Source organism: Lithobates pipiens, unplaced genomic scaffold, assembly GCF_037356315.1.
Source record: "Lithobates pipiens isolate NorthernLeopardFrog02 unplaced genomic scaffold, aLitPip1_a1.2 Scaffold_30, whole genome shotgun sequence".
Classification (NCBI taxonomy): Eukaryota; Metazoa; Chordata; class Amphibia; order Anura; family Ranidae; genus Lithobates; species Lithobates pipiens.
The window spans coordinates 185,234,727-185,247,234 of NW_027507791.1; the positions used below are offsets into that span (position 1 = coordinate 185,234,727).

Sequence of the window (12,508 nt, forward strand, 5' to 3'; positions counted from 1 at the left end):
CAAAGCCAACAACATAATGGAAAAAAGCCTACGGCACCTAGTATTCCCAGGCGTTCTCCCATCCAGGTACTAACCAGGCCCAACCCTGCTTAGCATCCAAAATGAGACGAGATTGAGCGCATTCAGGGTGATGTGGCCGTAGGCAATCTTTGCACCCTACTTACAACTCTCTTGACAAAAGCCAAGGTGGTCACCTCGAGCAATCGAGAGGAAAAATACAACAGGTCGCCAAAGCCAACAACATAATGGAAAAAAGCCTACGGCACCTGGTATTCCCAGGCGGTCTCCCATCCAGGTACTAACCAGGGCCGACCCTGCTTGGCATCCGAGATCAGACGAGATCGAGCGCATTCAGGGTGATGTGGCCGTAGGCGATCTTGCACCCTACTTACAACTTTCTTGACAAAAGCCAAGGTGGTCACCTCGGGCAATCGAGGGGAAAAATACAGCAGGTCGCCAAAGCCAACAACATAATGGAGAAAAGCCTACGGCACCTGGTATTCCCAGGCGGTCTCCCATCCAGGTACCAACCAGGCCCGACCCTGCTTAGCATCCGAGATCAGACGAGATCGAGCGCATTCAGGATGATGTGGCAGTAGGCGATCTTGCACCCTACTTACAACTCTCTTGACAAAAGCCAAGGTGGTCACCTCGGGCAATCGAGAGGAAAAATACAGCAGGTCGCCAAAGCCAACAACATAATGGAAAAAAGCCTACGGCACCTAGTATGCCCAGGCGTTCTCCCATCCAGGTACTAACCAGGCCCAACCCTGCTTAGCATCCGAGATCAGACGAGATCGAGCGCATTCAGGGTGATGTGGCCGTAGGCAGTCTTTGCACCCTACTTACAACTCTCTTGACAAAAGCCAAGGTGGTCACCTCGGGCAATCGAGAGGAAAAATACAACAGGTCGCCAAAGCCAACAACATAATGGAAAAAAGCCTACGGCACCTGGTATTCCCAGGCGGTCTCCCATCCAGGTACTAACCAGGCCCGACCCTGCTTGGCATCCGAGATCAGACGAGATCGAGCGCATTCAGGGTGATGTGGCCGTAGGCGATCTTGCACCCTACTTACAACTCTCTTGACAAAAGCCAAGGTGGTCACCTCGGGCAATCGAGGGGAAAAATACAGCAGGTCGCCAAAGCCAACAACATAATGGAAAAAAGCCTACGGCACCTGATATTCCCAGGCGGTCTCCCATCCAGGTACTAACCAGGCCCGATCCTGCTTCGCATCCGAGATGAGACGAGATCAAGCGCATTCAGGGTGATGTGGCCCTAGCCGATCTTGCACCCTACTTACAACTCTCTTGACAAAAGCCAAGGTGGTCACCTCGGGCAATCGAGAGGAAAAATACAGCAGGTCGCCAAAGCCAACAACATAATGGAAAAAAGCCTACGGCACCTGGTATTCCCAGGCGTTCTCCCATCCAGGTACTAACCAGGCCCGACCCTGCTTGGCATCCGAGATCAGACGAGATCGAGCGCATTCAGGGTGATGTGGCCGTAGGCGATCATGCACCCTGCTTACAACTCTCTTGACAAAAGTCAAGGTGGTCACCTCGGGCAATCGAGAGGAAAAATACAGCAGGTCGCCAAAGCCAACAACATAATGGAAAAAAGCCTACGGCACCTGGTATTCCCAGGCGGTCTCCCATCCAGGTACTAACCAGGCCCGATCCTGCTTAGCAACCGAGATCAGACGAGATCGAGCGCATTCAGGGTGATGTGGCCGTAGGCGATCTTGCACCCTACTTACAACTCTCTTGACAAAAGCCAAGGTGGTCACCTCGGGCAATCGAGAGGAAAAATACAGCAGGTCGCCAAAGCCAACAACATAATGGAAAAAAGCCTACGGCACCTGGTTTTCCCAGGCGGTCTCCCATCCAGGTACTAACCAGGCCCAACCCTGCTTGGCATCCGAGATCAAGCGCATTCAGGGTGATGTGGCCCTAGCCGATCTTGCATCCTACTTACAACTCTCTTGACAAAAGCCAAGGTGGTCACCTCGGGCAATCGAGAGGAAAAATACAGCAGGTCGCCAAAGCCAACAACATAATGGAAAAAAGCCTACGGCACCTGGTATTCCCAGGCGGTCTCCCATCCAGGTACTAACCAGGCCCGACCCTGCTTGGCATCCGAGATCAGACGAGATCGAGCGCATTCAGGGTGATGTGGCCGTAGGCGATCTTGCACCCTACTTACAACTCTCTTGACAAAAGCCAAGGTGGTCACCTCGGGCAATCGAGGGGAAAAATACAGCAGGTCGCCAAAGCCAACAACATAATGGAAAAAAGCCTACGGCACCTGATATTCCCAGGCGGTCTCCCATCCAGGTACTAACCAGGCCCGATCCTGCTTCGCATCCGAGATGAGACGAGATCAAGCGCATTCAGGGTGATGTGGCCCTAGCCGATCTTGCACCCTACTTACAACTCTCTTGACAAAAGCCAAGGTGGTCACCTCGGGCAATCGAGAGGAAAAATACAGCAGGTCGCCAAAGCCAACAACATAATGGAAAAAAGCCTACGGCACCTGGTATTCCCAGGCGTTCTCCCATCCAGGTACTAACCAGGCCCGACCCTGCTTGGCATCCGAGATCAGACGAGATCGAGCGCATTCAGGGTGATGTGGCCGTAGGCGATCATGCACCCTGCTTACAACTCTCTTGACAAAAGTCAAGGTGGTCACCTCGGGCAATCGAGAGGAAAAATACAGCAGGTCGCCAAAGCCAACAACATAATGGAAAAAAGCCTACGGCACCTGGTATTCCCAGGCGGTCTCCCATCCAGGTACTAACCAGGCCCGATCCTGCTTAGCAACCGAGATCAGACGAGATCGAGCGCATTCAGGGTGATGTGGCCGTAGGCGATCTTGCACCCTACTTACAACTCTCTTGACAAAAGCCAAGGTGGTCACCTCGGGCAATCGAGAGGAAAAATACAGCAGGTCGCCAAAGCCAACAACATAATGGAAAAAAGCCTACGGCACCTGGTTTTCCCAGGCGGTCTCCCATCCAGGTACTAACCAGGCCCAACCCTGCTTGGCATCCGAGATCAGACGAGATCAAGCGCATTCAGGGTGATGTGGCCCTAGCCGATCTTGCATCCTACTTACAACTCTCTTGACAAAAGCCAAGGTGGTCACCTCGGGCAATCGAGAGGAAAAATACAGCAGGTCGCCAAAGCCAACAACATAATGGAAAAAAGCCTACGGCACCTGGTATTCCCAGGCGGTCTCCCATCCAGGTACTAACCAGGGCCGATCCTGCTTCGCATCCGAGATCAGACGAGATCAAGCGCATTCAGGGTGATGTGGCCGTAGCCGATCTTGCACCCTACTTACAACTCTCTTGACAAAAGCCAAGGTGGTCACCTCGGGCAATCGAGAGGAAAAATACAGCAGGTCGCCAAAGCCAACAACATAATGGAAAAAAGCCTACGGCACCTAGTATTCCCAGGCGTTCTCCCATCCAGGTACTAACCAGGCCCAACCCTGCTTAGCATCCAAGATGAGACGAGATTGAGCGCATTCAGGGTGATGTGGCCGTAGGCAATCTTTGCACCCTACTTACAACTCTCTTGACAAAAGCCAAGGTGGTCACCTCGGGCAATCGAGGGGAAAAATACAGCAGGTCGCCAAAGCCAATAACATAATGGAAAACAGCCTACGGCACCTGGTATTCCCAGGCGGTCTCCCATCCAGGTACTAACCAGGCCCGACCCTGCTTAGCAACCGAGATCAGACGAGATCGAGCGCATTCAGGGTGATGTGGCCGCAGGCGATCTTGCACCCTACTTACAACTCTCTTGACAAAAGCCAAGGTGGTCACCTCGGGCAATCGAGAGGAAAAATACAGCAGGTCACCAAAGCCAACAACATAATGGAAAAAAGCCTACGGCACCTGGTATTCCCAGGCGGTCTCCCATCCAGGAACTAACCAGGCCCAACCCTGCTTATCATCCGAGATCAGACGAGATCGAGCGCTTTAAGGGTGATGTGGCCGTAGGCGATCTTGCACCCTACTTACAACTCTCTTGACAAAAGCCAAGGTGGTCACCTCGGGCAATCGAGAGGAAAAATACAGCAGGTCGCCAAAGCCAACAACATAATGGAAAAAAGCCTACGGCACCTGGTTTTCCCAGGCGGTCTCCCATCCAGGTACTAACCAGGCCCAACCCTGCTTGGCATCCGAGATCAGACGAGATCAAGCGCATTCAGGGTGATGTGGCCCTAGCCGATCTTGCATCCTACTTACAACTCTCTTGACAAAAGCCAAGGTGGTCACCTCGGGCAATCGAGAGGAAAAATACAGCAGGTCGCCAAAGCCAACAACATAATGGAAAAAAGCCTACGGCACCTGGTATTCCCAGGCGTTCTCCCATCCAGGTACTAACCAGGCCCGACCCTGCTTGGCATCCGAGATCAGACGAGATCGAGCGCATTCAGGGTGATGTGGCCGTAGGCGATCTTGCACCCTACTTACAACTCTCTTGACAAAAGCCAAGGTGGTCACCTCGGGCAATCGAGAGGAAAAATACAGCAGGTCGCCAAAGCCAACAACATAATGGAAAAAAGCCTACGGCACCTGGTATTCCCAGGCGGTCTCCCATCCAGGTACTAACCAGGCCCGACCCTGCTTAGCATCCGAGATCAGACGAGATCGAGCGCATTCAGGATGATGTGGCCGTAGGCGATCTTGCACCCTACTTACAACTCTCTTGACAAAAGCCAAGGTGGTCACCTCGGGCAATCGAGAGGAAAAATACAGCAGGTCGCCAAAGCCAACAACATAATGGAAAAAAGCCTACGGCACCTGGTATTCCCAGGCGGTCTCCCATCCAGGTACTAACCAGGCCAGACCCTGCTTAGCGTCCGAGATCAGACGAAATCGAGCGCTTTAAGGGTGATGTGGCCGTAGGCGATCTTGCACCCTACTTACAACTCTCTTGACAAAAGCCAAGGTGGTCACCTCGGGCAATCGAGAGGAAAAATACAGCAGGTCGCCAAAGCCAACAACATAATGGAAAAAAGCCTACGGCACCTGGTATTCCCAGGCGGTCTCCCATCCAGGTACTAACCAGGGCCGATCCTGCTTCGCATCCGAGATCAGACGAGATCAAGCGCATTCAGGGTGATGTGGCCGTAGCCGATCTTGCACCCTACTTACAACTCTCTTGACAAAAGCCAAGGTGGTCACCTCGGGCAATCGAGAGGAAAAATACAGCAAGTCGCCAAAGCCAACAACATAATGGAAAAAAGCCTACGGCACCTAGTATTCCCAGGCGTTCTCCCATCCAGGTACTAACCAGGCCCAACCCTGCTTAGCATCCAAGATGAGACGAGATTGAGCGCATTCAGGGTGATGTGGCCGTAGGCAATCTTTGCACCCTACTTACAACTCTCTTGACAAAAGCCAAGGTGGTCACCTCGGGCAATCGAGAGGAAAAATACAACAGGTCGCCAAAGCCAACAACATAATGGAAAAAAGCCTACGGCACCTGGTATTCCCAGGCGGTCTCCCATCCAGGTACTAACCAGGCCCGACCCTGCTTGGCATCCGAGATCAGACGAGATCGAGCGCATTCAGGGTGATGTGGCCGTAGGCGATCTTGCACCCTACTTACAACTTTCTTGACAAAAGCCAAGGTGGTCACCTCGGGCAATCGAGGGGAAAAATACAGCAGGTCGCCAAAGCCAACAACATAATGGAGAAAAGCCTACGGCACCTGGTATTCCCAGGCGGTCTCCCATCCAGGTACCAACCAGGCCCGACCCTGCTTAGCATCCGAGATCAGACGAGATCGAGCGCATTCAGGGTGATGTGGCAGTAGGCGATCTTGCACCCTACTTACAACTCTCTTGACAAAAGCCAAGGTGGTCACCTCGGGCAATCGAGAGGAAAAATACAGCAGGTCGCCAAAGCCAACAACATAATGGAAAAAAGCCTACGGCACCTAGTATTCCCAGGCGTTCTCCCATCCAGGTACTAACCAGGCCCAACCCTGCTTAGCATCCGAGATCAGACGAGATCGAGCGCATTCAGGGTGATGTGGCAGTAGGCAATCTTGCACCCTACTTACAACTCTCTTGACAAAAGCCAAGGTGGTCACCTCGGGCAATCGAGAGGAAAAATACAACAGGTCGCCAAAGCCAACAACATAATGGAAAAAAGCCTACGGCACCTGGTATTCCCAGGCGGTCTCCCATCCAGGTACCAACCAGGCCCGACCCTGCTTAGCATCCGAGATCAGACGAGATCGAGCGCATTCAGGGTGATGTGGCAGTAGGCAATCTTGCACCCTACTTACAACTCTCTTGACAAAAGCCAAGGTGGTCACCTCGGGCAATCGAGAGGAAAAATACAGCAGGTCGCCAAAGCCAACAACATAATGGAAAAAAGCCTACGGCACCTAGTATTCCCAGGCGTTCTCCCATCCAGGTACTAACCAGGCCCAACCCTGCTTAGCATCCAAGATCAGACGAGATTGAGCGCATTCAGGGTGATGTGGCCGTAGGCAATCTTTGCACCCTACTTACAACTCTCTTGACAAAAGCCAAGGTGGTCACCTCGGGCAATCGAGAGGAAAAATACAACAGGTCGCCAAAGCCAACAACATAATGGAGAAAAGCCTACGGCACCTGGTATTCCCAGGCGGTCTCCCATCCAGGTACCAACCAGGCCCGACCCTGCTTAGCATCCGAGATCAGACGAGATCGAGCACATTCAGGGTGATGTGGCAGTAGGCGATCTTGCACCCTACTTACAACTCTCTTGACAAAAGCCAAGGTGGTCACCTCGGGCAATCGAGAGGAAAAATACAGCAGGTCGCCAAAGCCAACAACATAATGGAAAAAAGCCTACGGCACCTAGTATTCCCAGGCGTTCTCCCATCCAGGTACTAACCAGGCCCAACCCTGCTTAGCATCCGAGATCAGACGAGATCGAGCGCATTCAGGGTGATGTGGCCGTAGGCAGTCTTTGCACCCTACTTACAACTCTCTTGACAAAAGCCAAGGTGGTCACCTCGGGCAATCGAGAGGAAAAATACAACAGGTCGCCAAAGCCAACAACATAATGGAAAAAAGCCTACGGCACCTGGTATTCCCAGGCGGTCTCCCATCCAGGTACTAACCAGGCCCGACCCTGCTTGGCATCCGAGATCAGACGAGATCGAGCGCATTCAGGGTGATGTGGCCGTAGGCGATCTTGCACCCTACTTACAACTCTCTTGACAAAAGCCAAGGTGGTCACCTCGGGCAATTGAGGGGAAAAATACAGCAGGTCGCCAAAGCCAACAACATAATGGAAAAAAGCCTACGGCACCTGGTATTCCCAGGCGGTCTCCCATCCAGGTACTAACCAGGCCCGATCCTGCTTCGCATCCGAGATCAGACGAGATCAAGCGCATTCAGGGTGATGTGGCCCTAGCCGATCTTGCACCCTACTTACAACTCTCTTGACAAAAGCCAAGGTGGTCACCTCGGGCAATCGAGAGGAAAAATACAGCAGGTCGCCAAAGCCAACAACATAATGGAAAAAAGCCTACGGCACCTGGTATTCCCAGGCGTTCTCCCATCTAGGTACTAACCAGGCCCGACCCTGCTTGGCATCCGAGATCAGACGAGATCGAGCGCATTCAGGGTGATGTGGCCGTAGGCGATCTTGCACCCTACTTACAACTCTCTTGACAAAAGCCAAGGTGGTCACCTCGGGCAATCGAGGGGAAAAATACAGCAGGTCGCCAAAGCCAATAACATAATGGAAAACAGCCTACGGCACCTGGTATTCCCAGGCGGTCTCCCATCCAGGTACTAACCAGGCCCGACCCTGCTTAGCATCCGAGATCAGACGCGATCGAGCGCATTCAGGGTGATGTGGCCGTAGGCGATCATGCACCCTGCTTACAACTCTCTTGACAAAAGTCAAGGTGGTCACCTCGGGCAATCGAGAGGAAAAATACAGCAGGTCGCCAAAGCCAACAACATAATGGAAAAAAGCCTACGGCACCTGGTATTCCCAGGCGGTCTCCCATCCAGGTACTAACCAGGCCCGACCCTGCTTAGCAACCGAGATCAAACGAGATCGAGCGCATTCAGGGTGATGTGGCCGCAGGCGATCTTGCACCCTACTTACAACTCTCTTGACAAAAGCCAAGGTGGTCACCTCGGGCAATCGAGAGGAAAAATACAGCAGGTCACCAAAGCCAACAACATAATGGAAAAAAGCCTACGGCACCTGGTATTCCCAGGCGGTCTCCCATCCAGGAACTAACCAGGCCCGACCCTGCTTATCATCCGAGATCAGACGAGATCGAGCGCTTTAAGGGTGATGTGGCCGTAGGCGATCTTGCACCCTACTTACAACTCTCTTGACAAAAGCCAAGCTGGTCACCTCGGGCAATCGAGAGGAAAAATACAGCAGGTCGCCAAAGCCAACAACATAATGGAAAAAAGCCTACGGCACCTGGTATTCCCAGGCGGTCTCCCATCCAGGTACTAACCAGGCCCGACCCTGCTTAGCATCCGAGATCAGACGAGATCGAGCGCATTCAGAATGATGTGGCCGTAGGCGATTTTGCACCCTACTTACAACTCTCTTGACAAAAGCTAGGTTGGTCACCTCGGGCAATCGAGAGGAAAAATACAGCAGGTCGCCAAAGCCAACAACATAATGGAAAAAAGCCTACGGCACCTGGTATTCCCAGGCGGTCTCCCATCCAGGTACTAACCAGGCCCGACCCTGCTTAGCATCCGAGATCAGACGAGATCGAGTGCATTCAGGGTGATGCGGCCGTAGGCAATCTTGCACCCTACTTACAACTCTCTTGACAAAAGCCAAGGTGGTCACCTCGGGCAATGGAGAGGAAAAATACAGCAGGTCGCCAAAGCCAACAACATAATGGAAAAAAGCCTACGGCACCTGGTATTCCCAGGCGGTCTCCCATCCATGTAACAACCAGGCCAGATCCTGCTTAGCATCCGAGATCAGATGAGATCGAGCGCATTCAGGGTGATGTGGCTGTAGGTGATCTTGCACCCTACTTACAACTCTCTTGACAAAAGCCAAGGTGGTCACCTCGGGCAATAGAGAGGAAAAATACTGCAGGTCGCCAAAGCCAACAACATAATGGAAAAAAGCCTACGGCACCTGGTATTCCCAGGCGGTCTCCCATCCAGGTACTAACCAGGCCCGACCCTGCTTAGCATCCGAGATCAGACGAGATCGAGCGCATTCAGGGTGATGTGGCTGTAGGTTATCTTGCACCCTACTTACAACTCTCTTGACAAAAGCCAAGATGGTCACCTCGGGCAATCGAGAGGAAAAATACAGCAGGTCGCCAAAGCCAACAACATAATGGAAAAAAGCCTACGACACCTGGTATTCCCAGGCGGTCTCCCATCCAGGTACTAACCAGGCCCGACCCTGCTTAGCATCCGAGATCAGACGAGATTGAGCGCATTCAGGGTGATGTGGCTGTAGGCGATCTGGCACCCTACTTACAACTCTCTTGACAAAAGCCAAGGTGGTCACCTCGGGCAATCGAGAGGAAAAATACAGCAGGTCGCCAAAGCCAACAACATAATGGAAAAAAGCCTACGGCACCTGGTATTCCCAGGCGGTCTCCCATCCAGGTACTAACCAGGCCCGACCCTGCTTAGCATCCGAGATCAGACGAGATTGAGCGCATTCAGGATGATGTGGCCGTAGGCGATCTTGCACCCTACTAACAACTCTCTTGACAAAAGCTAGGTTGGTCACCTCGGGCAATGGAGAGGAGAAATACAGCAGGTCGCCAAAGCCAACAAGATAATGGAAAAAAGCCTACGGCACCTGGTATTCCCAGGCAGTCTCCCATTCAGGTACTAACCAGGCACGACCCTGCTTAGCATCCGAGATCAGACGAGATCGAGCGCATTCAGGGTGATGTGGCCGTAGGCGATCTTGCATACTACTTACAACTCTCTTGACAAAAGCCAAGGTGGTCACCTCGGGCAATCGATAGGAAAAATACAGCAGGTCGCCAAAGCCAACAACATAATGGAAAAAAGCCTACGGCACCTGGTATTCCCAAGGGGTCTCCCATCCAGGTACTAACCAGGCCCGACCCTGCTTAGCATCCAAGATCAGACGAGATCGAGCACATTCAGGGTAATGTGGCTGTAGGTGATCTTGCACCCTACTTACAACTCTCTTGACAAAAGCCAAGGTGGTCACCTCGGGCAATCGAGAGGAAAAATACTGCAGGTCGCCAAAGCCAACAACATAATGGAAAAAAGCCTACGGCACCTGGTATTCCCAAGCGGTCTCCCATCCAGGTACTAACCAGGCCCGACCCTACTTAGCATCCGAGATCAGACGAGATCGAGCGCATTCAGGGTGATGTGGCTGTAGGCGATCTTGCACCCTACTTACAACTCTCTTGACAAAAGCTAGGTTGGTCACCTCGGGCAATCGAGAGGAAAAATACAGCAGGTCGCCAAAGCCAACAACATAATGGAAAAAAGCCTACGGCACCTGGTATTCCCAGGCGGTCTCCCATCCAGGTACGAACCAGGCCCGACCCTGCTTAGCATCCGAGATCAGACGAGATCGAGCGCATTCAGGGTGATGTGGCTGTAGGCAATCTTGCACCCTACTTACAATTCTCTTGACAAAAGCCAAGGTGGTCACCTCGGGCAATCGAGAGGAAAAATACAACATAATGGAAAAAAGCCTACGGCACCTGGTATTCCCATGCGGAATCCCATCCAGGTGCTAACCAGGCCCGACCCTGCTTAGCATCCGAGATCAGACGAGATTGAGCGCATTCAGGGTGATGTGGCCATAGGCGATCTTGCTCCCTACTTACAACTCTCTTGACAAAAGCCAAGGTGGTCACCTCGGGCAAACGAGAGGAAAAATACAGCAGGTCGCCAAAGCCAACAACATAATGGAAAAAAGCCTACGGCACCTGGTATTCCCAAGCGGTCTCCCATCCAGGTACTAACCAGGCCCGACCCTGCTTAGCATCCGAGATCAGACGAGATCGAGCGCATTCAGGGTGATGTGGCTGTAGGCAATCTTGCACCCTACTTACAGCTCTCTTGACAAAAGCCAAGGTGGTCACCTCGGGCAATCGAGAGGAAAAATACAGCAGGTCGCCAAAGCCAACAACATAATGGAAAAAAGCCTATGGCACCTGCTATTCCCAGGCGGTCTCCCATCCAAGGACTAACCAGGCCCGACCCTGCTTAGCATCCGAGATCAGATGAGATCGAGCGCATTCAGGGTGATGTGGCCGTAGGCGATCTTGCATCCTACTTACAACTCTCTTGACAAAAGCCAAGGTGGTCATCCCGGGCAATCGCGAAAAAAAATACAGCAGGTCGCCAAAGCCAACAACATAATGGAAAAAAGCCTACGGCACCTGGTATTCCCAGGCGGTCTCCCATCCAGGTACTAACCAGGTGCGACCCTGCTTAGCATCCGAGATCAGACGAGATCGAGTGCCTTCAGGGTGATGTGGCCGTAGGCGATCTTGCACCCTACTTACAACTCTCTTGACAAAAGCCAAGGTGGTCACCTCGGGCAATCGAGAGGAAAAATACAGCAGGTCGCCAAAGCCAACAACATAATGGAAAAAAGCCTTCGGCACCTGGTATTCCCAGGCGGTCTCCCATCCAGGTACTAACCAGGCCCGACCCTGCTTAGCATCCGAGATCAGACGAGATCGAGCGCATTCAGGGTGATGTGGCCGTAGGCGATCTTGCACCCTACTTACAACTCTCTTGACAAAAGCCAAGGTGGTCACCTCGGGCAATCGAGAGGAAAAATACAGCAGGTCGCCAAAGCCAACAACATATTGGAAAAAAGCCTACGGCACCTGGGATTCCCAGGCGGTCTCCCACCCAGGTACTAACCAGGCCCGACCCTGCTTAGCATCCAAGATCAGACGAGATCAAGCGCATTTAGGGTGATGTGGCCGTAGGCGATCTTGCACCCCACTTACAACTCTCTTGACAAAAGCCAAGGTGGTCACCTCGGGCAATCAAGAGGAAAAATACAGCAGGTCGCCAAAGCCAACAACATAATGGAAAAAAGCCTACGGCACCTGGTATTCCCAGGCGGTCTCCCATCCAGATACTAACCAGGCCCGACCCTGCTTAGCATCCGAGATCAGACGAGATCGAGCGCATTCAGGGTGATGTGGCCGTAGGCGATCTTGCACCCTACTTACAACTCTCTTGACAAAAGCCAAGTTGGTCACCTCGGGCAATCGAGAGGAAAAATACAGCAGGTCGCCAAAGCCAACAACATAATGGAAAAAAGCCTACGGCACCTGGTATTCCCAGGCGGTCTCCCATCCAGGTACTAACCAGGCCCGACCCTGCTTTGCATCCGAGATCAGACGAGATCGAGCGTATTCAGGGTGATGTGGCCGTAGGCGATCTTGCACCCTACTTATAACTCTCTTGACAAAAGCCAAGGTGGTCACCTCAGGCAAACGAGAGGAAAAATACAG

General features: G+C 52.6%; 33 non-coding genes and 22 pseudogenes across 33 annotated transcripts; all 55 read right to left on the bottom strand.

Annotated features, from left to right (window-relative positions):
• Nucleotides 1-25: 25 nt before the first annotated feature.
• LOC143948174 (5S ribosomal RNA) lies at nt 26-144 on the bottom strand (annotated as a pseudogene).
• Nucleotides 145-254: 110 nt separating this feature from the next.
• LOC143953164 (5S ribosomal RNA) lies at nt 255-373 on the bottom strand. Its single transcript, XR_013268271.1, has one exon. It is a non-coding gene; the product is annotated as a 5S ribosomal RNA (ribosomal RNA).
• A 109-nt stretch (nt 374-482) lies between these two features.
• On the bottom strand, nt 483-601 carry LOC143943674 (5S ribosomal RNA; annotated as a pseudogene).
• A 109-nt stretch (nt 602-710) lies between these two features.
• On the bottom strand, nt 711-829 carry LOC143944719 (5S ribosomal RNA; annotated as a pseudogene).
• A 110-nt stretch (nt 830-939) lies between these two features.
• LOC143950174 (5S ribosomal RNA) lies at nt 940-1,058 on the bottom strand. Its single transcript, XR_013265601.1, has one exon. It is a non-coding gene; the product is annotated as a 5S ribosomal RNA (ribosomal RNA).
• A 109-nt stretch (nt 1,059-1,167) lies between these two features.
• Nucleotides 1,168-1,286, bottom strand: LOC143948928 (5S ribosomal RNA; annotated as a pseudogene).
• Nucleotides 1,287-1,395: 109 nt separating this feature from the next.
• LOC143953961 (5S ribosomal RNA) lies at nt 1,396-1,514 on the bottom strand. Its single transcript, XR_013268995.1, has one exon. It is a non-coding gene; the product is annotated as a 5S ribosomal RNA (ribosomal RNA).
• A 109-nt stretch (nt 1,515-1,623) lies between these two features.
• Nucleotides 1,624-1,742, bottom strand: LOC143952426 (5S ribosomal RNA). Its single transcript, XR_013267604.1, has one exon. It is a non-coding gene; the product is annotated as a 5S ribosomal RNA (ribosomal RNA).
• Nucleotides 1,743-1,851: 109 nt separating this feature from the next.
• LOC143949216 (5S ribosomal RNA) lies at nt 1,852-1,960 on the bottom strand (annotated as a pseudogene).
• Nucleotides 1,961-2,069: 109 nt separating this feature from the next.
• On the bottom strand, nt 2,070-2,188 carry LOC143950175 (5S ribosomal RNA). The gene has a single exon (XR_013265602.1). It is a non-coding gene; the product is annotated as a 5S ribosomal RNA (ribosomal RNA).
• Nucleotides 2,189-2,297: 109 nt separating this feature from the next.
• LOC143948930 (5S ribosomal RNA) lies at nt 2,298-2,416 on the bottom strand (annotated as a pseudogene).
• A 109-nt stretch (nt 2,417-2,525) lies between these two features.
• LOC143953962 (5S ribosomal RNA) lies at nt 2,526-2,644 on the bottom strand. The gene has a single exon (XR_013268996.1). It is a non-coding gene; the product is annotated as a 5S ribosomal RNA (ribosomal RNA).
• A 109-nt stretch (nt 2,645-2,753) lies between these two features.
• On the bottom strand, nt 2,754-2,872 carry LOC143952427 (5S ribosomal RNA). Its single transcript, XR_013267605.1, has one exon. It is a non-coding gene; the product is annotated as a 5S ribosomal RNA (ribosomal RNA).
• A 109-nt stretch (nt 2,873-2,981) lies between these two features.
• Nucleotides 2,982-3,100, bottom strand: LOC143944206 (5S ribosomal RNA; annotated as a pseudogene).
• Nucleotides 3,101-3,209: 109 nt separating this feature from the next.
• Nucleotides 3,210-3,328, bottom strand: LOC143946705 (5S ribosomal RNA; annotated as a pseudogene).
• Nucleotides 3,329-3,437: 109 nt separating this feature from the next.
• Nucleotides 3,438-3,556, bottom strand: LOC143947234 (5S ribosomal RNA; annotated as a pseudogene).
• A 110-nt stretch (nt 3,557-3,666) lies between these two features.
• On the bottom strand, nt 3,667-3,785 carry LOC143950944 (5S ribosomal RNA). The gene has a single exon (XR_013266262.1). It is a non-coding gene; the product is annotated as a 5S ribosomal RNA (ribosomal RNA).
• Nucleotides 3,786-3,894: 109 nt separating this feature from the next.
• LOC143953004 (5S ribosomal RNA) lies at nt 3,895-4,013 on the bottom strand. The gene has a single exon (XR_013268126.1). It is a non-coding gene; the product is annotated as a 5S ribosomal RNA (ribosomal RNA).
• A 109-nt stretch (nt 4,014-4,122) lies between these two features.
• Nucleotides 4,123-4,241, bottom strand: LOC143944207 (5S ribosomal RNA; annotated as a pseudogene).
• A 109-nt stretch (nt 4,242-4,350) lies between these two features.
• Nucleotides 4,351-4,469, bottom strand: LOC143953963 (5S ribosomal RNA). The gene has a single exon (XR_013268997.1). It is a non-coding gene; the product is annotated as a 5S ribosomal RNA (ribosomal RNA).
• Nucleotides 4,470-4,578: 109 nt separating this feature from the next.
• Nucleotides 4,579-4,697, bottom strand: LOC143949356 (5S ribosomal RNA). The gene has a single exon (XR_013265480.1). It is a non-coding gene; the product is annotated as a 5S ribosomal RNA (ribosomal RNA).
• Nucleotides 4,698-4,806: 109 nt separating this feature from the next.
• Nucleotides 4,807-4,925, bottom strand: LOC143954404 (5S ribosomal RNA). The gene has a single exon (XR_013269399.1). It is a non-coding gene; the product is annotated as a 5S ribosomal RNA (ribosomal RNA).
• Nucleotides 4,926-5,034: 109 nt separating this feature from the next.
• Nucleotides 5,035-5,153, bottom strand: LOC143946706 (5S ribosomal RNA; annotated as a pseudogene).
• A 109-nt stretch (nt 5,154-5,262) lies between these two features.
• LOC143947235 (5S ribosomal RNA) lies at nt 5,263-5,381 on the bottom strand (annotated as a pseudogene).
• A 110-nt stretch (nt 5,382-5,491) lies between these two features.
• Nucleotides 5,492-5,610, bottom strand: LOC143950176 (5S ribosomal RNA). The gene has a single exon (XR_013265603.1). It is a non-coding gene; the product is annotated as a 5S ribosomal RNA (ribosomal RNA).
• Nucleotides 5,611-5,719: 109 nt separating this feature from the next.
• LOC143953896 (5S ribosomal RNA) lies at nt 5,720-5,838 on the bottom strand. Its single transcript, XR_013268936.1, has one exon. It is a non-coding gene; the product is annotated as a 5S ribosomal RNA (ribosomal RNA).
• Nucleotides 5,839-5,947: 109 nt separating this feature from the next.
• Nucleotides 5,948-6,066, bottom strand: LOC143945098 (5S ribosomal RNA; annotated as a pseudogene).
• A 109-nt stretch (nt 6,067-6,175) lies between these two features.
• Nucleotides 6,176-6,294, bottom strand: LOC143953897 (5S ribosomal RNA). Its single transcript, XR_013268937.1, has one exon. It is a non-coding gene; the product is annotated as a 5S ribosomal RNA (ribosomal RNA).
• A 109-nt stretch (nt 6,295-6,403) lies between these two features.
• LOC143943479 (5S ribosomal RNA) lies at nt 6,404-6,522 on the bottom strand (annotated as a pseudogene).
• Nucleotides 6,523-6,632: 110 nt separating this feature from the next.
• Nucleotides 6,633-6,751, bottom strand: LOC143943631 (5S ribosomal RNA; annotated as a pseudogene).
• Nucleotides 6,752-6,860: 109 nt separating this feature from the next.
• LOC143953696 (5S ribosomal RNA) lies at nt 6,861-6,979 on the bottom strand. Its single transcript, XR_013268754.1, has one exon. It is a non-coding gene; the product is annotated as a 5S ribosomal RNA (ribosomal RNA).
• Nucleotides 6,980-7,089: 110 nt separating this feature from the next.
• On the bottom strand, nt 7,090-7,208 carry LOC143950179 (5S ribosomal RNA). The gene has a single exon (XR_013265605.1). It is a non-coding gene; the product is annotated as a 5S ribosomal RNA (ribosomal RNA).
• Nucleotides 7,209-7,317: 109 nt separating this feature from the next.
• On the bottom strand, nt 7,318-7,436 carry LOC143946243 (5S ribosomal RNA; annotated as a pseudogene).
• Nucleotides 7,437-7,545: 109 nt separating this feature from the next.
• On the bottom strand, nt 7,546-7,664 carry LOC143954696 (5S ribosomal RNA). Its single transcript, XR_013269660.1, has one exon. It is a non-coding gene; the product is annotated as a 5S ribosomal RNA (ribosomal RNA).
• A 109-nt stretch (nt 7,665-7,773) lies between these two features.
• Nucleotides 7,774-7,892, bottom strand: LOC143948558 (5S ribosomal RNA). The gene has a single exon (XR_013265407.1). It is a non-coding gene; the product is annotated as a 5S ribosomal RNA (ribosomal RNA).
• Nucleotides 7,893-8,001: 109 nt separating this feature from the next.
• LOC143951697 (5S ribosomal RNA) lies at nt 8,002-8,120 on the bottom strand. Its single transcript, XR_013266945.1, has one exon. It is a non-coding gene; the product is annotated as a 5S ribosomal RNA (ribosomal RNA).
• Nucleotides 8,121-8,229: 109 nt separating this feature from the next.
• LOC143953711 (5S ribosomal RNA) lies at nt 8,230-8,348 on the bottom strand. Its single transcript, XR_013268768.1, has one exon. It is a non-coding gene; the product is annotated as a 5S ribosomal RNA (ribosomal RNA).
• A 109-nt stretch (nt 8,349-8,457) lies between these two features.
• LOC143951210 (5S ribosomal RNA) lies at nt 8,458-8,576 on the bottom strand. Its single transcript, XR_013266503.1, has one exon. It is a non-coding gene; the product is annotated as a 5S ribosomal RNA (ribosomal RNA).
• A 109-nt stretch (nt 8,577-8,685) lies between these two features.
• Nucleotides 8,686-8,804, bottom strand: LOC143945623 (5S ribosomal RNA). The gene has a single exon (XR_013265135.1). It is a non-coding gene; the product is annotated as a 5S ribosomal RNA (ribosomal RNA).
• A 109-nt stretch (nt 8,805-8,913) lies between these two features.
• Nucleotides 8,914-9,032, bottom strand: LOC143949057 (5S ribosomal RNA; annotated as a pseudogene).
• A 109-nt stretch (nt 9,033-9,141) lies between these two features.
• On the bottom strand, nt 9,142-9,260 carry LOC143953304 (5S ribosomal RNA). Its single transcript, XR_013268399.1, has one exon. It is a non-coding gene; the product is annotated as a 5S ribosomal RNA (ribosomal RNA).
• Nucleotides 9,261-9,369: 109 nt separating this feature from the next.
• Nucleotides 9,370-9,488, bottom strand: LOC143944491 (5S ribosomal RNA; annotated as a pseudogene).
• Nucleotides 9,489-9,597: 109 nt separating this feature from the next.
• On the bottom strand, nt 9,598-9,716 carry LOC143953442 (5S ribosomal RNA). Its single transcript, XR_013268524.1, has one exon. It is a non-coding gene; the product is annotated as a 5S ribosomal RNA (ribosomal RNA).
• Nucleotides 9,717-9,825: 109 nt separating this feature from the next.
• On the bottom strand, nt 9,826-9,944 carry LOC143952792 (5S ribosomal RNA). Its single transcript, XR_013267935.1, has one exon. It is a non-coding gene; the product is annotated as a 5S ribosomal RNA (ribosomal RNA).
• Nucleotides 9,945-10,053: 109 nt separating this feature from the next.
• LOC143946438 (5S ribosomal RNA) lies at nt 10,054-10,172 on the bottom strand (annotated as a pseudogene).
• A 109-nt stretch (nt 10,173-10,281) lies between these two features.
• LOC143953812 (5S ribosomal RNA) lies at nt 10,282-10,400 on the bottom strand. The gene has a single exon (XR_013268860.1). It is a non-coding gene; the product is annotated as a 5S ribosomal RNA (ribosomal RNA).
• Nucleotides 10,401-10,509: 109 nt separating this feature from the next.
• Nucleotides 10,510-10,628, bottom strand: LOC143953609 (5S ribosomal RNA). The gene has a single exon (XR_013268675.1). It is a non-coding gene; the product is annotated as a 5S ribosomal RNA (ribosomal RNA).
• Nucleotides 10,629-10,717: 89 nt separating this feature from the next.
• LOC143947157 (5S ribosomal RNA) lies at nt 10,718-10,836 on the bottom strand (annotated as a pseudogene).
• A 109-nt stretch (nt 10,837-10,945) lies between these two features.
• On the bottom strand, nt 10,946-11,064 carry LOC143951954 (5S ribosomal RNA). Its single transcript, XR_013267178.1, has one exon. It is a non-coding gene; the product is annotated as a 5S ribosomal RNA (ribosomal RNA).
• A 109-nt stretch (nt 11,065-11,173) lies between these two features.
• Nucleotides 11,174-11,292, bottom strand: LOC143943444 (5S ribosomal RNA; annotated as a pseudogene).
• Nucleotides 11,293-11,401: 109 nt separating this feature from the next.
• LOC143951459 (5S ribosomal RNA) lies at nt 11,402-11,520 on the bottom strand. The gene has a single exon (XR_013266730.1). It is a non-coding gene; the product is annotated as a 5S ribosomal RNA (ribosomal RNA).
• A 109-nt stretch (nt 11,521-11,629) lies between these two features.
• Nucleotides 11,630-11,748, bottom strand: LOC143951529 (5S ribosomal RNA). Its single transcript, XR_013266793.1, has one exon. It is a non-coding gene; the product is annotated as a 5S ribosomal RNA (ribosomal RNA).
• Nucleotides 11,749-11,857: 109 nt separating this feature from the next.
• LOC143944086 (5S ribosomal RNA) lies at nt 11,858-11,976 on the bottom strand (annotated as a pseudogene).
• Nucleotides 11,977-12,085: 109 nt separating this feature from the next.
• Nucleotides 12,086-12,204, bottom strand: LOC143950704 (5S ribosomal RNA). The gene has a single exon (XR_013266047.1). It is a non-coding gene; the product is annotated as a 5S ribosomal RNA (ribosomal RNA).
• A 109-nt stretch (nt 12,205-12,313) lies between these two features.
• LOC143950684 (5S ribosomal RNA) lies at nt 12,314-12,432 on the bottom strand. Its single transcript, XR_013266029.1, has one exon. It is a non-coding gene; the product is annotated as a 5S ribosomal RNA (ribosomal RNA).
• Between the last annotated feature and the right edge of the window lie 76 nt (nt 12,433-12,508).